We start from the raw sequence: 17,176 nt of genomic DNA, 5'->3' as shown, positions 1-17,176 counted from the left end.
ACAGGCTCCGGACGCACAGGCCCAGCTGCCATGGCTCACGGGCCCAGCCGCTCCGCGGCATGTGGGATCTTCCTGGACTGGGGCACGAGCCCGCGTCCCCTGCATCGGCAGGTGGACTCTCAACCACTGCGCCACCAGGGAAGCCCCAAAACCATTTTTAAATAGGCTTCACAACAATTTCCTCACCAAAAGAATAGAATTTTGAATTGATACTTTAACACATGCTTGTGACTGTTGATTAAATTCACTTTGTGCACCACTTAATTACCATTTGTATTTATAATTAATGTAAATCACTGAATTTGTGCTACCTGCCCCACAGGCTAGCATCAAAGTAGAATAAAATTCCTTATACACCTGACGTACAAAACTTGACACTGATTCGTTCTTATAAACAAAGCTGGGCCACAATTTTTAAAGATGCCAATGAGAAACACAGTTGGCAAGAAGAGAAGAGAATGGGATTGAATATGAGATGGTGATAGAATCTCAGAAAGCCCAGAAGCTATAGATTTCAGAGAATTGAGACTTTAAGTGCAAGTAACAGGAACATGTGGGTAGAAAAGATACTGGACATATTCATATCTTAAAAAAATACATGTATATAGAGAAAAATATAAGGATTGGTCAAATTAACTATGGTACATCTATTCTATAGAATAGTATGCAACAGTTAAAAGGAATAAAGTAAAAAATGTACTGACATAAAGAGCTCCCCAAGACAAGTAAAAAAAAGCAACTTGCAGATTATGTGAATACAATTCCATTTGCATATGTTTTAAAAATATGTACAAATTTATACATGTAATAGAATTTTTATATATTTATGTAAACACAGAAGCTGAAAGAATGCCCACAAAAGTTTGGGGGGATGTCTTTCATATTTTGTTCTGAACATCTCACCTCTGTACTGTTTTGATCTTTTATAATGAACATTATTTTAATAGTTAATATTATTTAAGTAGTTAAATGGGACGGAAAGAAAGCAAAGAGAAGCTTATATGAGAAATTTTGGAATGGAGGAAGTTACAACTCTGCTTTTTCATGATTTATCCTAACAGCAGAGACCAAATCAATTTGCCTATTGTGCTTAATTAACTTGGCCATAAAGATTAACAAAAGAAAACTCAAATTCCATTATCTTGTTTAATCACATACCTACTACTTGTCCTTCTTTGTTCTTTAAAACAAAATTACAACTAAATATCCCAAAAGCACAGTCAGAAACACTTTTGGTTCTGTAGGAAACCATGACATATGACAATCCAAACCATCAAACTTTGTAAATAAAAGGATTGCGTCCCAAAAGGATATTCATACTTAGAAAAGCATTTATCATAGACCCCCTTTAATGAAACCAAATGGTTTAAGATATCTTTCTTTTGAACTATATAAGTCATATTATTAATTCCATTACAAGATAGGCATATATGGTGCTGCCATGCCCACAATTTCCTGGAAAGCTAAAATGACAATAATTTTTCAGAGTTTTGGCAAACTAAATTATTTATACTCCTTCAGCGTAAACTCACAAAGAGAAGGACAACTACTAGATCTAAAAGGAAAAAATTACCTTTTGCCCAAATTACTGAATTATTTAAAAATTTTATTTAGCAACATTGAACCAATAAACTTAAGTTTGGAGCATTTAGTCAAGCTTTCCCCAGAGAACTGATTAAAAATGCCATGCGTCCTCCTCCTCAAGGAACAAAACCAACAAAAACAGCCGCTCTGTAAGAAACCTGAAAGTTACCCGAATTACAATGACTAAATTCAAAGACACCTTGGGGATTTGAAGCACAGCTGCCTAAGTCATTAATACAGAATACTTTATATTACAGGATAAAAAAGGAATCCATGTTGTCAATAATAATAAATTTGACTTCTTGGCTCTCTTTAATCAGGTTTTATGATTTTCAAGTCACTGATGACAGATTATCCCTTTTTACAGCACAAAAAATATCAAATAACCACCTATGCTATTTCTTAGCCCCCAAACACTTTTATTACATCACACTGACTCACAGAATACAAACAAACAAGAATACAAAGTAGCACCGGTGTCACCAATCATTGTATTTCTCAGGTGGCCATGAAGCTGGGCCTCCCTGGAATCAAGTTTCCCAGGTTCCTCTGCCCAGTGCAGTAAAGCAAACTCAGGTCTCACCTGTGACTCCAGGGATGAACAAAAAAGGTATTAATTACTACCTAAAGCAGGAAAAAAAGACTGGAACAAGAACATGGAAGATTCTTGGTTAGGAAAATAATAAGGAAATGTAGACAATCTGGTTCACAAATGCTCCTTACACTTGTTTACTATGAATTCTGTAGTCACATACGAATCAAGTATGTCATGATGGCAGAAATGAGACGTCAGTGCAAATAAATAAGTTGTCAATTATCTAACTGCTATAAGGATTTAACAAAAATAAAATCTAGGAGAGGACCTTCAAGATGGCAGAGGAATAAGATGTGGAGATCACCTTCCTCCCCACAAATACATCAAAAAGACATCTACATGTGGAACAGCTCCTACAGAACACCTACTGAACGCTGGCAGAAGACCTCAGACTTCCCAAAAGGCAAGAAACTCCTCACATACCTGGGTAGGGCAAAAGAAAAAAGAAAAAACAGACCAAAAAAAGGGACGGGACCACACCACCCGGAGGGAGCTGTGAAGGAGGAAAGGTTTCCACACACTAGGAAGCCCCTTCACTGGTGGAGACAGGGAGTGGCAGGGGGGAAGCTTCAGAGCCACGGAGGAGAGCGCAGCAACAGGGGTGCGGAGGGCAAAGCAGAGAGATTCCCGCACAGAGGATCGGTGCCAACCAACACTCACCAGCCCGAGAGGCTTGTCTGCTCACCCCCAGGGGTGGGCGGAGGCTGGGAGCTGAGGCTCGGGCTTCGGGTGGATCCCAGGGAGAGGACTGGGATTGGCTGCGTGAAGACAGCCTGAATGGGGCTAGTGCACCACGGCTAGCCTAGTCGGGAGGGAGTCCGGGAGAAGTCTGGAGCTGCCGAAGAGACAAGAGACCACTGTTTCGGGGTGCACGAGGAGAGGCGATTCAGAGCACCGCCTAAACGAGCTCCAGAGACGAGGGCGAGCCGCGGCAATCGGTGCAGACCCTAGAGACGGGCATGAAACGCTAAGTCTGCTGCTGCAGCCACCAAGAAGCCTGTGTGTGAGCACAGGTCACTCTCCACACCTCCCCTCCTGAGAGCCTGTGCAGCCCGCCACTGCCAGGGTCCCGTGATCCAGGGACAACTTCCCCGGGAGAACAGCCACAGCTCAGGCTGGTGCAACGTCATGCTGGCCTCTGCCGCCACAGGCTCACCCCGCATTCCCTACCCCGCCCCTCCTGAGTGAGCCAGAGGCCCAGAGTCAGCTGCTCCTTTAACCCCTCCTGTCTGGGTGAAGACCAAACGCCAGAGGGCGACCTACATGCAGAGGTCGGGCAAAATCCAAAGCTGAACCCAGGAGCTGTGTTCTGAACAAAGAAGAGAAAGGGAAATGTCTCCATGCAGCCTCAGGAGCAGTGGATTAATTCCCCACAATCAACTTGATGTACCCTGCATCTGAGGAATACCTGAATAAACAACAAATCATCCAAAAATTGAAGTGGACTTTGGGAGCAACTGTACACTAGGGGTGTGCCTTCTGCATATAATTTGTTTCTAGCTTTATGTTCATCTTAGTTTACGATCTAGAGCTTATTATCATGGTAGATTTGTTTATTGATCTCTCCCTTTCCTTTATATACATATTATATTTATATATACTAATTTAAATATTTATATATTTTTTCTTTTCGTGACTGTGTTTGTTTCTTTGTGTGATTTTGTCTGTATAGGTTTGCTTTTACCATTTGCCTTAAGGTTCTGTCTGTCCATGATTTTTTACTACAGTTTTCAGCACTTGTTATCATTGGTGGATTTGTTTATTGCTTTGGCTGCTCTCTTCCTTTTTCTTAAATTACTTTTTTATTTTAATAACTTCATTTTCTTTTTTTCTTTTTTTTTTTTCTTTTCTCCCTTTTCTTCTGAGCTGTGTGGCCAGGTGTCTGGCCTGAGCCTCTGAGGTTGGAGAGCCGAGTTCAGGACATTGGACCACCAGAGACCTCCTGGCCCCTCGTAATATCAATCAGTGAGAGCTCTCCCAGAGATCTCTGTCTCAAGGCTAAGACCCAGCTCCACTCAACAACCAGCAAGCTCCAGTGCTGGACACTCATGCCAAACAACTAGCAAGACAGGAACACAACCACACCCAGTAGCAGAGAAGCTGCCTAAAATCATAGTAAGTTCACAGATGCCCCAAAACACACCACTGGACACAGTCCTTCCCACCAGAAAGACAAGATCCAGTCTCATCTACCAGAACACAGGCACCAGTCCCTTCCGCCAGGAAGCCTACAAAACCCACTGAACCAACGTTACCAACTAGGGGCAGACACCAAAAACAATGGGCACTACGAAACTGCAGCCTGCAAAAAGGAGACCCTAAACACAGTAAGTTAAGTAAAATGAGAAGACAGAGAAACACAGCAGATGAAGGAGCAAGGTAAAAACCCACCAGACCAAACAGAGAAAGAGGAAATAGGCAGTCTACCTGAAGAAGAATTCACAGTAATGATAGTAAAAATGATCCAAAATCTTGGAAATAGAATGGAGAAAATACAAGAAACATTTTAGCAGGACTTAGAAGAACTAAAGAGCAAAGAAACAATGATGAACAACACAATAAATGAAATTAAAAATTCTCTAGAAGGAATCAATAGCAGAATAACTGAGGCAGAAGAACAGATAAGTGACCTGGAAGATAAAAGAGTGGAAATTACTATAGCAGAGCACACTACAGAAGAAAGGTTGAAAAGAATTGAGGACAGTCTCAGAGACCTCTGGGACAACACTAAATGCACCAACATTCAAATTATAGGGGTCCCAGCAGAAGAACAGAAAAATAAAAGGACTGAGAAAATATTTGAAGAGATTACACTTGAAAACTTCACTAACGTGGAAAGGAAATAATCAAGTCCAGGAAGTGCAGAGAGTCCCATACAGGAAAAATCCAAAGAGAAACATACCAAGACACATATTAATCAAACTATCAAAAATTAATAACAAAGAAAAAATATTAAAATCAGCAAGGGAAAAGCAACAAATAACATACAAGGGAATCCCCATAAGGTTAACAGCTGATCTTTCAGCAGAAACTTTGCAAGCCACAAAGGAGTGGTAGGCCATATTTAAAGTGATGAAAGAGAAAAACCTACAAGCAAGATTACTCCACCCAGTAAGGATCTCATTCAGATTCGACAGAAATTAAAACCTTTACAGACACGCAAAAGTTAAGAGAATTCAGCACCACTAAACCAGCTTTACAACAAATGCTGAAGGAACTTCTCTAGGCAGGAAACACAAGAGAAGGAAAAGACCTACAATAACAAACCCAAAACAATTAAAAAAATGGTAATAGGAACATACATATCAATAATTACCTTAAATGTAAGTGGGTTAAATGCTCCAACCAAAAGACATAGACTAGCTTAATGGATACAAAAACAAGACCCATCTATATGCTGTCTACAAGAGACCCACTTCAGACCTAGGGACACATACAGAGTGAAAGTGAGGGGATAGAAAAAGACATTCCATGCCAATGGAAATAAAAAGAAGGCTGGAGTAGCTATTCTCATCAGACAAAAGACTTTAAAATAAAGACTATTACAAGAGACAAAAAAGGACACTACATAATGATCAAGGGGTCAATCCAAGAAGAAAATATCACATTTGTAAATATTTATGCACCCAACATAGGAGCACCTCAATACATACAGCAAATGCTAACAGTCATAAAAGAGGAAATCGACAGTAACACAATAAGAGCAGGGGGCTTTAACACCCCACTTTCACCAATGGATAGATCATCCATAATGAAAATAAATAATGAAACACGAGCTTTAAATGATACATTAAACAAGAGAGACTTAATTGATATTTATAGGACATTCCACCCCAAAACAACAGAATACACTTTATTCTCAAGTGCTCATGGAACATTCTCCAGGATAGATCATATCTTGGGTCACAAATCAAGCCTGGGGAAACTTAAAACCTGAAATCGTTATCAAGTGTCGTTTCCGACTACAATGCCATGAGACTGGATATCAAATACAGGAAAAATTCTGTAAAAAATACAAACACATGGCAACTAAACAATGCGCTACTAAATAACCAAGAGATCACTGAAGAAATCGAAGAGGAAATCAAAAAATACCTAGAAACAAATGACAATGAAAACATGAAGACCCAAAGCCTATGGGATGCAGCAAAAGCAGTTCTAAGAGATGAGTTTATAGCAATACAATCCTACCTCAAGAAACATCTCAAATAAAAAACCTAACCTTACACCTAAAGCAATTAGAAAAAGAAGAACAAAAAACCCCCAAAGTTAGCACAAGGAAAGAAATCATAAAGATCAGATCAGAAATACATGAAAAAGACATAAAGGAAACAATAGCAAAGATCAAAAAACTAAAAGCTGGTTCTTTGAGAAGATAAAATTGATAAACCATTAGCCAGACTCATCAAGAAAAAAGGGAAAAGACTCAAATCAACAGAATTAGAAATAAAAAAGGAGAAGTAACAACTGATACTGCAGAAATACAAAGGATCATGAGAGATTACTACAGCAACTACAGGCCAATAAAATGGACAACCTGGAAGAAAGGGACAAATTCTTAGAAAAGCACAAACTTCCGAGACTGAACCAGGAGGAAATAGAAAATATACACAGACCAATCACAACCACTGAAATTGAAACCGTGATTAAAAATCTTCCAACAAACAAAAGCCCATTTAGAGAAGAGCTAATACCTATCCTTCTCAAACTCTTCCAAAATATAGCAGAGGGAAGACTCCCAAACTCATTCTACAAGGCCACCATCACACTGATACCAAAACCAGACAAAGATGTCACAAAAAAAGAATACTACAGGCCAATATCACTGAGAACATAGATGCAGAAATCCTCAACAAAATGCTAGCAAACAGAATCCAGCAGCACATTAAAAGGATCATGCACCATGATCAAGTGGGGTTTATCCCAGGAATGCAAGGATTCTTCAATATACACAAATCAATGTGATACAGCATATTAACAAATTGAAGGATAAAAACCATATGATCATATCAATAGATGCAGCAAAAGTTTTCAACAAAATTCAACACTCATTTATGTTAAAAAAAAAAAAAAAAAAACTCCAAAAAGTAGGCATAGAGGGAACTTACCTCAATAAAGGCCATATATACAAACCCACAGCCAACATCATTCTCAGTGGTGAAAACGGAAACCACTTCCACTAAGATCAGGAACAAGACAAGGTTGCCCACTCTCATCACTACTATTCAACGTAGTTTTGGAAGTTTCAGCCACAGCAATCAGAGAAGAAAAAGAAATAAAAGGAATCCAAATCGGAAAAGAAGTAAAGCTATCACTGTTTGCAGATGACATGATACTATACATAGAGAATCCTAAAGATGCTACCAGAAAACTACAAGAGCTAATCAATTTGGAAAAGTAGCAGGATACAAAATTAATGTACAGAAATCTCTTGCATTCCTATACACTAATTATGAAAAATCTGAAAGAGAATTTAAGGAAACACTCCCATTTACCACTGCAACAACAAGAATAAAATACGTAGTAATAAACCTACCTAAGGAGACAAAAGACGTGTATGCAGAAAACTATAAGACACTGATGAAAGAAATTAAAGATGATACAAACAGATGAAGAGATATACCATGTTCTTAGATTGGAAGAATCAATATTGTGAAAATGACTCTACTACCCAAAGCAATCTACAGATTCAATGCAATCCCTATCAAACTACCAATGGCATTTTTCACAGCACTACCACAAAAAATTTCACAGTCTTATGGAAACAGAAAAGACCCCAAAGCACCAAAACAATCTTGAGAAAGAAAAATGGAGCTGGAGGAATCAGGCTCCCTGACTTCAGACTATACTACAAAGCTACAGTAATCAAGACAGTATGGTACTGGCACAAAAACAGAAATACAGATCAATGGAACAGGACAGAAAGCCCAGAAATAAACCCATGCACATATGGTCACCTTATCTATGATAAAGGAGACAAGAATATACATTGGAGAAAAGACAGCCTCTTCAAAAAGTGGTGCCGGGAAAACTGGACAGCTACATATAAAAGAATGAACTTAGAACACTCCCTAACACCAACACAAAAAGAAACTTAAAATGGATCAAAGACCTAAATATAAGGCCAGACAGTATAAAACTCTTAGAGAAAAACATAAGCACAACACTCTATGACACAAATCACAGCAAGATCCTTTTTGACCCACCTCCTAGAGAAATGGAAATAAAAATAAACAAATGGGACCTAATAAAACTTAAAAGCTTTTGCACAGCAAAGGAAACCATAAACAGACAGAAAGAGAACACTCAGAATGGGAAAAAATATTTGCAAAGGAAGCAACTGACAAAGGATTAATCTCCAAAATATACAAGCAGCTCATTATCAAAAAAACAAACAACTCAATCGAAAAATGGGCAGAAGACCTAAATGGACATTTCTCCAAAGAAGATATACAGATTGCCAACAAACACACGAAAGGATGCTCAACATCACTAATCATTAGAGAAATGCAAATCAAAACCTCAATGACCTATCACCTCGCACTGGTCAGGATAGCCATCATCAAAAAGTCTACACACAATAAATGCTGGAGAGGGTGTAGAGAAAAGGGAACACTCTTGCACTGTTGGTGGGAATGTAAATTGATACAGCCACTATGGGGAACAGTATGGAGGTTTCTTAAAAAACTACAAATAGAACTACCATATGACCCAGCAATCCCACTACTGGGCATATACCCTGAAAGAACCATAATTCAAAAAGAGTTATGTACCACAATGTTCACTGCAGCACTATTTACAACAGCCAGAACATGGAAGCATCCTAAGTGTCCATCAACAGATGAATGGATAAAGCAGATGTGGCACATATATACAATGGAATATTATTCAGCCATAAAAAGAAACGAAATTGAGCTATTTGTAGTGAGGTGGATGGACCTAGAGTCTGTCATACAGAGTGAAGTAAGTCAGAAAGAGAAAAACAAAAACAAACACCATATGCTAACACATATATATGGAATCTAAAAAAAAAAAGGTTCTCATGAACCTAGGGGCAGGACAGGAATAAACAAGCAGACGTAGAGAACGCACTTGCAGACACGGGGAGAGGGAAGGGTAAGCTGGGTGAGAGTGTAACAGTGACATATATACACTACCAAATGTAAAACAGGTAGTGGGAAGCAGCTGCATAGCAGGGAAGCAGCTGCATAGCACAGGGAGGTCAGCTGGGTGCTTTGTGACCACCTAGAGGGGTGAGATAGGGAAAGTGGCAGGGAGACACAAGAGGGAGGGGATACTGGGATATATGTATATGTATAGTTGATTTACTTTGTTATACAGTAGAAACTAGCACACCATTGTAAAGCAATTATACTCCAATAAAGATGTTATAAAAATAAAATCTATGAAAACAAAACAACTGAAGTCTTTTTTATTTCTATTTGGGAGAAAACATTTCAAAATGAGATGTATGGGCAACTCAGTAAGATATAAAATAAATGAGATATAACTATTAGAAAAGAGGAAAACTGATTTGTATATAATATAGTTATCAAGAAAACTTTTAAAAATTGACTAAAAGTATTAGGATTAATACAGGCACTCAGGAAAAAGGAGTTAGTACCAAAATGAAGAGCACCACACACACACACACACACACACACACACTCACAAAATCAAAGACATACCTGTGTCAATTCTCCCCAAACTGATTCACAGATTCAATGTAATCCCAATCAAAATTACAGTAGGGTGTTTGTAGGAATTGACATGTTGATTCTAAAACACTTATGGAAAGTCAAAGGAACTAGAAAAGTTCAGTTTTGAGAAAGAACAACAAAGTTGAACAACTTGCTTACTTGATTTCAAGACTTCACTATGAAAGTACAATAATCCAGACAGTGTGGTACTGGCAAAAAAGACAGACACAAAGAACAACAGAATGAAATAGAGAACGCAGAAGTAGCCCCAACAGCCAAATGATTTTTTACATGGCACAAAGGAATTCAATGGAAAAAGGATCATCTTTTCAGTAAAATATACTAGAACAACTGAACATTTATATGCAAAAAAGTGAAAACTCAATCCTTCCATCACACCATGAGCAAAAATTAAGTCAAAATTAATCATATACCCCAAAGTTAAAACCTCTAGAAAAAAACCCAAGGAAACATTTTTGTGACCTTGGGGTCACAAAACTTTCTTATATACAACACTAAAAACAATCCATATAAGATAAAATTGATAAACTGGGCTTGCTTTTCTAAAGGCACTGTTAGAAAAATGAAAAGGCAAGCCACAGATTGATGAATATGTTCATCAAAACATATCTGACAAGGACTTGTATTTAGGACATTTAAAGAATTCTCATAATTCAGTAATAAAGAGACAACTCAATTTAAAAAGGAGGGTGTGGGTGAGAAAGGGTTAATTTCCAAACTATACAAACAGCTCATACAACTCAGTATCAAAAAAAAAAACCCAATCAAAAAATGGGCAGAAGACCTAAATAGACATTTCTCCAAAAAAGACACACAGATGGCCAACAGGCATGTGAAAAGATGCTCAACATGCCTAATTATTAGAGAAATGCAAATCAAAACCACAATGAGCAATCACCTCACACCGGTGAGAATGGCCATCATGGAAAAGTCTACAAATAATAAATGCTGGAGTGGGTGTAAAGAAAAGGGAACCCTCCTACACTGTTGGTGGGAATGTAAATTGGTGCAACCACTACAGAAAACAGTATGGAGATTCCTTAAAAAAACTAAAAAAAAACATATGATCCAGCAATCCCACTCCTGGGCATACATCCAGAAGAGACAAAAACTCTAATTTGAAAAGATACATACACCCCAATGTTCATAGCAGCAGTATTTACAACAGCCACGACATGGAAGCAACCTAGGTGTCCATCAACAGATGAATGGATAAAGAAGATGTGGTATACATATACAATGGAATACTACTCATCCATAAAACAGAATAAAATATCGCTATTTTCAGCAACATAAATGGACCTAGAGTATATCCTAAGTGAAGTAAGTCAGAGAAAGTCAAGTATTATAATCACTTACATGTGAAATCTAAAAAATAATACAAATGAATCTATTTACAAAACAGAAACAGACTCACAGACATAGAAAATAAACTTATGGTTACCAACAGGGATGGCAGGGAGGAATAAATTAGAAGTATGGGATTAACAGATACACACTACTATATACAAAATAGATGAGCAACAAGAATTTACTGTATACCACAGGGAATGAAGTTCAATATCTTGTAATACCCTATAATGGAAAATAATATGAAAAAGAACATATATAACTGAATCACCATGCTGTACACCTGAAACTAACACGACATGGTAAATCTACTATACTTCAATTTGAAAAAAGGGTAGGGGAGGAGGCAAAAGATTTGATCAGATACTTCACTGAAAATATAGGGATCGCAATAAGCACATGGAAAGATGCTCAAAATCATTAGTTATCAAGGAAATGCAAATTAAAACCACACTGAGCTACAACTACACACACATCAGAATGGCTAAAATTAAAAGGATTAACCATACCAAGTGTTAGCAAGGATGCATAACTTGAACTCTCCAACACTGCTGGGGGTGATGTAAAATGGTACAACCACTTTGGAAAACAGTAGGGTAGTGCCTTAAAATGTGAAAAAAAATGACCCAGCTATTTCAATCTTAGATATTTACCCAAGAGAAATAAAAGCATATGCCCACACAAAGACCTGTACACATACCAACCAAAGTTGGAAACAACCCAAATTGTTCAATAAGGGGTGAATGAATAAACAAATTCTGTTATGGCCAATGTATTATTACTCAGCTACAACACTGATAAATCCCCAAAATAATTATGCTGAGTGAAAGCCAGACAAAAGCAAGTACTTACTGTATGATACCATTTATATAAAATTTTAGAAAATATAAACTGATTTGTACTGACAAAAAACAAACAAACCCAGTGCTGTCCTGGGCCCAAGGGGGAAGGTGGAGTGCAATAAAGAAAATAGAATAAAGTAAGGCACAAGGAATCTTTTTGGAGTTATTTTCTACATTTAAATATTATTTGAATGAACCAAATGAGGGAGTGTAGAATTATCATTATGACAATTATGTTACATGAGTTACCCAGAATCTACATATCTATAACTAAACCAAAAAACAAAAATAACTCAATCACTAAAGGAGACTACATGATTAAGCATACAAAAAATGAACTTAGGATATTTAGTCATAGGTTTAAAAAGACATAACAGGAAGAGGGAACAAAAATTAGAAATCTTTTGTTACTTTAGTAGTGGTGATGGCTTCATGGGTATATACATAGGCCAAAATTCATCCAATTATACACTTTTAATATGTGCAGCTCACTGTACATCAATGGTACCACAGTAAAGCTGTTAAGAAAAAGGAACTAGCCAACCCGTCATTACCTACTCCCTATTCACAACCTGATGCCATTGAAGGGGGGAGGATTCAGAAAATTAGCAAGGAAATAAAATTAACTATAATAAAGATTGCAAGAATACAGTGAAATAAGAATGCATATACCCAACTGATGTAATAAATCATAGGGAACAGAAACAGCTTACATCGCTGATACACTGATCGAAGAAAATAGAAAAAAAGGAAGATAATAATATACAGAATCAACATTATACTTTGGTTTTTCTTCTTAAATTGATACATTCCCCCCCTGCAGTTATCTCATTTATACAAGGTAAAAAAAAAAAAAAAATCACAAAAACATACAAGAACTAAAATGATAAATTTTTATAATTCATTTCTTTTTCACTCTACAGACATGTATTTTGTAAATAAAAAGCTGTATAAATTTATATATTTTTCTAAAACTCAATTTTCTGCATTTACCAATAGAGGATTTTTTTTTACTATCCGTTTATCTACAATGCAGAATAATTCCATATTTTTTTAAAAAGAGAATAAACAATTATGTAAACTAAGAAAGATGATGCATTCAAATTATACTTTCATGTAAACTTTTTAGAAAATCTTCGAGATTTTATCAAGAAAATAAAAGCAGCAGTATGTTTTCTAACTAATTACTGCTTAATATTCTGGGTTGCATGAAAAAATCCATAGCAACCTACAAAATTCTCAGACACTCTCCACAGCAATCTATTAAAAGATCAAGTGAGTTAGTCTATCGAGTTAAACAATGTATTTTAAAAATCACAGATGAAATTGACAGTAATTCCACACTTCAAATTGGGGTTGTGTGCCATGATCCAAAGCAGGCTATTATTACATTAAATACTACTTATTTCTGAAAGACAAATTTTAACAGAAAATTCAAATACACTATGTTTTAACAGTTATTTTCTACATTTAAATATTATTTGAATGAACCAAATGAGGGAGTGTAGCATTATCATTATGACAATTATGTTACATGAGTTACCCAGAATCTACATGTCTATAACTAAACCAAAAAGCAAAACAAACAAAAATAACTCAATCACTAAAGGAGACTACATGATTAAGCATACAAAAAATGAACTTAGGATATTTATACATAGGTTTAAAAAGAAAAATAACAGGAAGAGGGAACAAAAATTAGTTTATAGAGCAATGATTTTTTAAAAAGTAAAAGGCATGAGGAAAACACAAAGCCAAAGTGTAAATCCATCTGAACACATCCCTCTTTAACTGCTCTGGCATGAAAAAGGCACTGAATATTGTAAAATGTTACCAAGTATTCTCAAGTGAGAGGGTGCCTAGATCAGCCAAATGAGTATCTTTATCCTTGAACACGACCTTCGAGTGGAAGAAGGTTTATCACTGTAAAAGCTTAATCGTAAAAGCTCTTTTACATCGCTCTGAGTATGCTTAATGAATAACTTTCAGACATGCATTTGATTCCTCAAATTGCAAGGATGGTAACTATTATTTCTACTAATCTATAAGGTCCTTCATCATCTGGCCCCTGCTGATGTCACCAGCCTCATTACAAACCGCCTATAATTCCCAAATATATCCCTGCTCGTTCATGCATCAACATCCTTATATTCCCTCTATGTGGACTGTCCTTATTTATTTCATGGCATACAACTTCAAGACTCAGCTCATCACTTTCTTCTCCATGATGTCTGTACCCTCACTCTAGGTTTGCCTTTAGTGCTCTGCTGGCACTCTGTACACATTTCCTGTAACACACATCTTAAGGAAGTTCATACATGTTATGTTGTTTCTGTTAGACTTTCAAGGTTTCACAAAGGAAATTGCCAATTTAACACCACAGTCTAAATTACCACAAAAACACAGAGAACTTGACAAATCTGAATGAACTTGCAAATTTAAACATCAGATTTCAGACCCTGATTTATCCCAATAAAATGAGGCTATTCAGTGAGGATTAATATAAACATGATTATTTGAGAGTGGTTTTAATTTCTCCTTTATACTGTTTTACAAAATCTTCCCTAATATCACTTTATTTTTTAATCAAAAAATATTATTAAAGAGGCAGAAAGGTCTCTTTAATCCCACATTTGAAAGTCAAATGTTATTTTTCAAATAAATAAAATACTTAAAAAACTGCCTAACAGAATACTAAACAGTAACCAAAATGAAAGCGAAACAAGCAAAAAAACAAACAGGAAAAAAGTTTCAGATACTCTAATTTGAAATCAAGAAATTAATTTTGCCAGTTATAAATACAAGTATAGTCTGATCTCTTAAAAATTCAACCTCAAAGCATTTCTAAGGATGTCCATGCCTTCCTCTTCTCTTTTCTCTCTATACATGTAAAACCTGCATCACTAAAAATAGTCTCTGTAGTAAATAATTTATCACATCAGTTTCCTTTAGCTTTTATTTTTATTTAAAGGATAGTATCAATGTAGCCACTTTGCATATGTGTAAACTTTTTCAAATGATGATAAATCTAAAAGACTGCTTAATAAAAATCCACTGTTTCAGAGGATGATTCTCATGGAGACACTGTCTCTTTGCTCTTCAGCCAGCTACAGTTTAATCTTTTAAAAAGTGAGTTACTCCACTGATCAAAGAACTCCAAGCTATTGCTTTCCATTAGAATTTCCTCATAGCCATGATACATCATTTTAAACTATGTTCCCTAATATATTTATTTTGCCATCTTTCCTATAGTTTAAGTTCACTAGTTATTTACACGATAATAATATATTGCTTCAGTATGCAGCAAATTATAAGAAATTATGTTAGTCTGTCCTCCCTCCTTCCCCAAACTGGTAGACTAGTTTCACTCTAAAACTTCACCCCCAGTTATTCACTGTGAACAACTCAAAAACAATTCATCAAGATGGCTGGTGGCCTAACTGTCAGAGCTATATAAAAGAACCATGAATCGCCCTGTGTTTAGTTTGGAGGTAATTATTACCTTTCCACTATATATTTAGAAACAATGACATTAACACAGTCATTCTCTTATGTTAGAAACCACAATGGTGTCCTAGTTCCCACTGGATCAAATTTAAATTCTATCAACCAACCCCAGTTAACCAGTCCAAAATTATTTTCAACTTAAATTTAATTGGTATTCCCTACTCCCACAGTAATATATATATATCCAACTCTACTCCGGCATTTATCACAGTTTTATTAATTTTTTATTTATACACCTATCACAGCTACTGGACCTAAAGCTCCTCCTTGGAAGGGAAGATGTTTTATTCACATAATAGACAATGAACAATCAATGAATGAAATAAGCAAGCAAATACCAAATCACCTTTCTCATTAGATCCATCTCTATATCTGCTTTATTCTGCTTCTAAACTTTTACTCCAGCTATTCTCTCCACCTGAAATGCCATCTCTTTTCTTGTTTATTAATCTAAAACCTTACAGGATGATAGGGAGACCAAGACTGAAACTGCAGCTATAAAAGCCCTTTGTATTTTGGGATTCATACTTTAAAAAGAACAACAATACTAGACAGCTAATTAAATAAGGTATCAATGATATATATATTAAATCAAAATTATTTATTCAATCTATTTGCATATTAGAAATTTTTATGCTTTCTCCTTTCCCTTTTCTGTACTTCAACCAGATGCTTACCAATTTTTCTTCATTATAGGTAATATGCATACAGTAAAAAGGCATTTTTGTGTTTATATGTAAGATCTATCAGCTGAACATCTAATTATGTGACTTAAAACTTAATAAAAAGTGATTGCCTCTGGGAAGCAAAAATGCAGGAATGGAGAAGGATAAGATAGGGTAATGATTTTTTTTTTATTATAAATGTTTTGGTACTACTTGACTTTTGAAACTATGTAAACTTAAAATTGAAAAAAATTTTAAAAGAACATGTGATGATATTGCCTCTCTGGCAGGTAGGGTAGGTGTTTGTGAACTAGAACCAATTTTTCCATAACCCTATATCTAATTGCTTCTTAGATTTCCAATCTGCCTTCATTTTTAAAGTGTAGTCTTCCTTCTGATTTTCCTGTCAGCCTTATCTGTCTTAAGTCTCTGAAACAGGAAACAGTCAGCGCCAGCATCAGCTGGGAACTTGTTAAATACGCAAATAATCATGTCTCATCCCAGATCTTCAAAGCAGAAACTTCAATTGGGATCCAGCAATCTGTGTTTAAGAAGCCCTCCACGGGCTTCGCTGGTGGCGCAGCGGTTGAATCCGCCTGCCGATGCAGGGGACATCTTCCCGGTCCGGGAAGATCCCACATGCCGTGGAGCGGCTGGGCCCGTGAGCCATGGCCGCTGAGCCTGCGCGTCCGGAGCCTGTGCTCCGCAACGGGAGAGGCCACAACAGTGAGAGGCCCGCTTACCGCAGGAAAAAACAAACAAACAAACAAACAAACAAACAAAGTCCTCCACATGATTCTTATGTACACTAAAGTTTGAGAATGACTACTATAATGGTTCAACATTCTCTTTTCCTGACTCCTTCCTTCAGGAAGGCTGCAATCTGTCAATTTCCACACAACCATGTATGTA

The 17,176-nt window shown here is 36.6% G+C and overlaps 1 protein-coding gene across 2 annotated transcripts in view; it reads right to left on the bottom strand.

The window, feature by feature from the left end:
* The window catches only part of SDHAF3 (succinate dehydrogenase complex assembly factor 3), an 82,640-nt gene that overhangs the window by 22,584 nt on the left and 42,880 nt on the right, over positions 1 to 17,176 (bottom strand). The gene's annotated exons all lie outside the window — the stretch shown is intronic.

Source organism: Orcinus orca, chromosome 9, assembly GCF_937001465.1.
Source record: "Orcinus orca chromosome 9, mOrcOrc1.1, whole genome shotgun sequence".
Taxonomy (NCBI): domain Eukaryota; kingdom Metazoa; phylum Chordata; class Mammalia; order Artiodactyla; family Delphinidae; genus Orcinus; species Orcinus orca.
This window is presented reverse-complemented; position numbering and strand designations above follow the sequence as displayed.